The sequence below is a fragment of the Neopsephotus bourkii genome, unplaced genomic scaffold (genome assembly GCF_033783945.1).
Source record: "Neopsephotus bourkii isolate Nb327-2 ecotype Australia unplaced genomic scaffold, CSIRO-AGI_Nbou_v1 NB_1433, whole genome shotgun sequence".
Classification (NCBI taxonomy): domain Eukaryota; kingdom Metazoa; phylum Chordata; class Aves; order Psittaciformes; family Psittacidae; genus Neopsephotus; species Neopsephotus bourkii.
This window is the reverse complement of record NW_026901910.1, coordinates 1,268,153-1,273,438: the sequence shown is the minus strand read 5'-3', so window position 1 is coordinate 1,273,438 and position 5,286 is coordinate 1,268,153.

Below are 5,286 nucleotides of genomic sequence, written 5' to 3'. Positions count from 1 at the left end.
GCATGTCTCTCCTTCCTTTCCTTCTGGAATCATCCCTGGAAGTGCTCAGAAACAGTGTAGGTGAGGCCCTCAGTGATATGCTTTACTGGTGGTCTTGGGAGTCATGGGGCAATGGTTGGATCACATGGTTTAAGATCATTACGATCTTAAAGGTCTTTTCCAACCTAGTTGATTCTATGATTCTATAAGTAAGTCCATCAAGTGCAGAGAAATAATTGTAGTAGTGGTCCAGCTATAAGGGAGAACAGAGCTTAAAATGCAGTATGTGTCATCACCAGCAGTCTGTTCATAGAAGTGGGAAAACAGACAGGGTGCAGGACAGCCATATAAAATAAAGCACTGTGGACTAGAGCCATGCCATGAAGGAGAGTGGACCATTAGGAAAAATTATAAACCCTATGTGGACTAACTGGACATGTGGATGAAAATCCAGCTGCTCATCTTTACAGCTTAAGGAGCTGAGTTCTTTTATCCTTTTGCTTTACTCACTATTTTCTTGCTTTCAGTGGAAGCAAGTTTCCTCTAACTGCCTGTTAGTAAAATCCACGTAGTGGAAGAGAGTTAAGAATGCAAAAAGGTGTTTATTCCTAAGTCTGAAACTGGGCTGCACAGGGCAATCCAGACCTTGCCATCCTCCCATGGGGACCGAGCATCCACACCACGAGTTTCCAGGGCTCACCTTGTGCACAGGTGCTCACTAAGAATTGCCCACCAAGTGTGAAGCTGCCCCTGGCCCAGGCACCACCCTCCTGTCACCTCCACTCCCACTTGCTGGTACTCACCTGCAAAGCGCCACCCACCTTTGGAGCCGAGGGCAAGCACGGTGTGGCACAAGCTTTGCTGAAGCAAATGGCAACGCTGCCATCATCGATGGCCCTCCCCAGCCTCAAAATGCACAATGATGCAGGTTGAGGTGGTCAGCAAGGGCTGAGGCCTTGCCCGCACTCAGAAACCCTGCCCCAATTTGCTCTGTGCACCATTCACTCCGATTGCACACCCCTTGTACCCCCAACTCTGCCTGTATCAGCTTGCACATTTCCACCCCTTGCTCTGTGAATCAGCATAAACCACTCCGACAGCAACACCACCCCACTTGTCTCGGGAAACCACCACTGGATACCCCAGAGCTTCCCCTTGCAACCAGCTGGGACCAATACACAGAAAAAATACCAGTGGCTGCTGAGGGTTACAATTGCGTGCGCGCTGGAATTGTGCTGCACCCCTTAAAGCAGACTTGGGCAGGAAAGTAACCAAATAGACAAGAGACGGGTGGAGAAAGTGCTTTATTGGATACCCGGGGCACTGAATAGCTGGAAAAGGACAGCGACAGAAGCTGTTGTAGGACACAGGGGAGGGACAGGGACCTGCTCCAGAGGCACGGGTATCATCCCCAAAGGACCAGGATGCTCCAGGGGTCAGCAGCCCCTTGGCCAGGGAGGTCCCTGCTCAGGAGCGCTCTCCCCTCGCCCCTCCTCCCCGCGTTGCCCCTCCACTCCGCTCCTCTTCTCGGTCTCTCCTCGCGGCTCCTTCCACACCCGTCGGACTCCTCCTCGTTCTCCTCCGCCGGCAGCCTCTGCAGGGGCCGGAGGACGCGGTCAGGGCCGAGCGGTCCCCGCTGCTCCGCCGGCCCGGCCCCGTAGCACACACTCCCCACCACACTCCCCAGCCGCCCCCCCAACACCTCGGCACTCGCCTTTTCTCACCGGAGCTGGGTTCCGGGACTCCGCCGGCGCTGGGGGCGCGCTCGGAGGCGGCACCCTGGGCACGCGCTGCCGGGCGTGCAATACAGCGGCTGGAGGGGGCGGCCCTGGTCCCCGAGGTCCCCTGGGGCTCCCTCTCTCCCGTTCAGGTACACCCTGACCCGCACCCCGCTAGCGGGGCGGTCACCCCACACAGGCTGCCAGCTGCGCGCTCTGGAGAGTGCGGGGCAGTTCCTGCCCTAGGGGCAGCGGAATCGCTGTAAGCTCTGGCAAGGGCATTTCCCGGGAGGGTTTGGGGGCTTGGGCAGAACCCCCTGAGGTGGGTCCCTCCCCCTGGGGAGAAGCTGTCGCTTTAACGCCGAGCAGCTGGTTGCAAACGGGGTGGTGGCCGAGGCGGGCAAGCGCCGCTGGCCACCCTCAACCTGCGCCCATCCCACCCGCCTCGCCGTGCCCTGGCCCGCTCGGTCTCTGCTCTCAGTCCCAGGACGCTGGACAAATAAAAGCAGGGATGTTCCTCCGGGGCGGTCGCCCCCCGGTCCACCGGGCGGAGGAGTTGGCGAAGGCTCCCCGGTTCCTTGGCAGCAGCCCCCGGAGGAGAAGGTTAAACGGAGGCATCCCTCACGTGTGGAACTCCAAGGAAAGAGCAAGCCAGAGGAGAAGCAGCGGGATGAAGAAGGGCCCAGAGAAAGGCACTCCGGGCAAAGGGACGTCCCTGTCACCGGGGCTGCAGTCATACTACAGCATCCTTAGTGCTTTTGGGAGGGTCTTTATGGGTCTGGGGGAGGTACTTGGCTCAGTGCCGTTCCCTGGAGTTTTAGAAGCCATTTCAGTTCTGCCATAAGACACATCTTCCGAATTGTTGCCCCTGCAAGGCTGGGGCCAGGGACACCCGCCTGCTTACAGGGGGGCCCTCCCAGCACTCCCACTGGGAGCAGGGGATACTCACAGCCCTCCTTACAGGGTGGCTCCCCTCACCTCAGCGCTCCCAACAAGCCCCACGGAGCCTGAGGCTCCGACCTGCGCCCGAGCTACGGGCGGGCAGTCCTGGCTGCAGCACATCATCATCATCATCATCATCATCTTGTACTTCTGGGAGCCCAGTACAAAACCTCGACCCCAACCAGGGGGAGGTCACCCGAGCCAAAGGTGGGCCTGTGCCCTCTAAAGGGTGAGGGAGGGCTCGTTCATATGGGCTAAGGCAGCCTCCCAAGCCCTGCTTAAAGCGAGCTGGGGCTGCTCTAGGGGACATAGGGCTCCACAGATTATTGTGGCTGTGCGTGGAAGCCGGAGAGCTTCAACACGCCAAGGGGCAAATGCTGCGACACGCCCTGACAACAGGGGGTCACGCTGGCACATCACCAGCAGGACAGGCAGCCACGCAGGCAGAGACCCACGTCCTGACTACAGGCAGGTCGCATTGCCTGCACCACGACTAAGTGGCTTGGCGCCGTCCGTGGAAAGAAGGGGCGAGCTCAAACCGTCCCTCTGCTCGCGGACTCAGAGGGGACCCCCCTGTTACTGCACAGAGCCCGGCTCTCCTGGGAAGTTCAGGCTAAGTACGCTGCAGTTATTTTAACAAGGGCCTAAACAAGCTCATTCTCCTGCACACACACACACAGAGACAAAGACACACACTCAACCACAGACACAAACAGGGAAAAACAGAAGTTCCACAAAGAGAGCATGGGCTCCATGCAGCCAATGTCTGGGGAGTCACCCTACTCGCAAACAGGAGAGGGGAGCTCAGACTATGCCCCAGGATGCGTGGAAGCCAGAGAGCTTCAACACGCCAAGGGGAAAACGCAGTGACACACCCTGACAACAGGGGGTCACGCTGGGTAGGCCACCAGCAGGCAGAAGGCTGCTGGGGCAGAGGAGTGGGGCAGGGAAATGGCCCGCCCCTGCTTACAGGGTGGCCTGGGGGTCCAGAGAGCTCCATTTCCCCCTCGGGTGTGGGGACGGTGGCTCTCACCCTCCTTACAGGGTTGCCACGCTCTCTGGGCAGCCAAACTGTGGGGCATCGTGGCAAAAGGCCAAAGACTCCAGCCATGTTTACAGGGAGATCACCCAGTGCACCACCACTTAAAGGTGTTGGCACTGCTCTTGTGTTCAGCCCGCCGCCCCTCGTCTAGCTCACCCGTGGTGCTCACTGGCACCGTTCCACACAATGTTCTTCTTGTCCAGGAGCGGCTGCCAAGGAAGTGAGGGCTCACTCAAAAACCAGGTCCACCGCCCGGGGGAGTGAGGGACATCAACCTCAGAGGAAGCTCCCAGACAGTTTCATCCCAGCCTCCCACCTTCCCCAGTAGTGTCCTCCCTCCTAAACTGCCCCAGGTGCTGAGAGCAGAGAGAAAGAGACCGAGGGCAGGGCATGCCCAACCACATATCTCAGCCCCACGCCTCTGAAAGGCCAGGGCCAGAGACACCCATTTGATGTCTCTGGGGGTCCCTCCCAACACTTCCTGCCCAGCGCAGGGGCCACCCACAGCCCTTCTTACAGGGCGGTCTCCCCCTCAGCTCAGCACTCCCAACAAACCCCACAGAGCCCGGGTTACAGGCTGGCCATCCTGGCTGCAGCATAACGCCCCATATTCAGGAGCTCCACTTCCCCCCACCCCAGGCCGTGGAGACGGTGGCTCTCGCCCTGCTTACAAGGTTGCCCCTCTCCCCGGAAAGGCTACCCACTCATGGAGCAACATGGCAAAAGCAAAGACCCCAACCCTGGTTACAGGGAGGGCACCCCAAAGGTGCCAGTGACGCCCTTGTGTGACCCCAGCCCCAGTGATAGGGAGGTCCCTGTGCCCAGAGTGCCTCTTTCCTCCTCTTCAGCCTCTCCTGCTTCCCCCGCTCCGCTCCTCTTCGGCGTCCTGGGCTTCCCCCGCTCGCTCTTGCCTCGCTGCGCCTCACGACGGACGCCTCCTCTGTGTGCTCCGCAGGCCGGTGCGAAGGCAAGAGGGCACGGTCAGGGACTAAAGGGAGCGGGAGCTCCCCACAGCCCCGCCCGGCCCCCGTGGGAGCTGTCCCCAGGACCACCGGCCCCGCCGTCCTCCCGCACCTACTCCCGACCCCCCTTCCCTCTGCCCCCCCCCCCCCCCACCAAGTAACTGCTCACCCATCAGCTCCTCTCACGGGATGGGTGCTCCGGGGCTCCCTGCAGGGACGAGGGCGAAGGACGCTCTGCTGCTCCGGGCCGCTCCAGGCGGAGACTGGATCCTCCGTGGTCCTGCTGCACCCCCTGCGGCGATGCCTGCCCGCGCCTCCCGGGAAGGCGCAGAGCCCAGCCCGGCCAGCGGCGCTCGCAGGCCCCCGACGGCGGTGACCGACCCCCGCCAGCCCGCCCCGCGGCGGACACGGACCCTTCCCTGACGGCACCGCCTCCCACCCGGCCTGAGGCAATTACGGACCCTTCCCCACCAAGGCGACGGCACCGACCCCTTCCCGCCCCGACGCAATTACCGACCCTTCCCCGAAGGCACAGACTCCCCCCCGCCCTGAGGCAAGTACGGACCCTTCTCCGCTAGGGCGACGGCACTGGCTCCCTCCCGCCCTGAGGCAATTACGGACCCTTCCTCGACGGCACCGATTC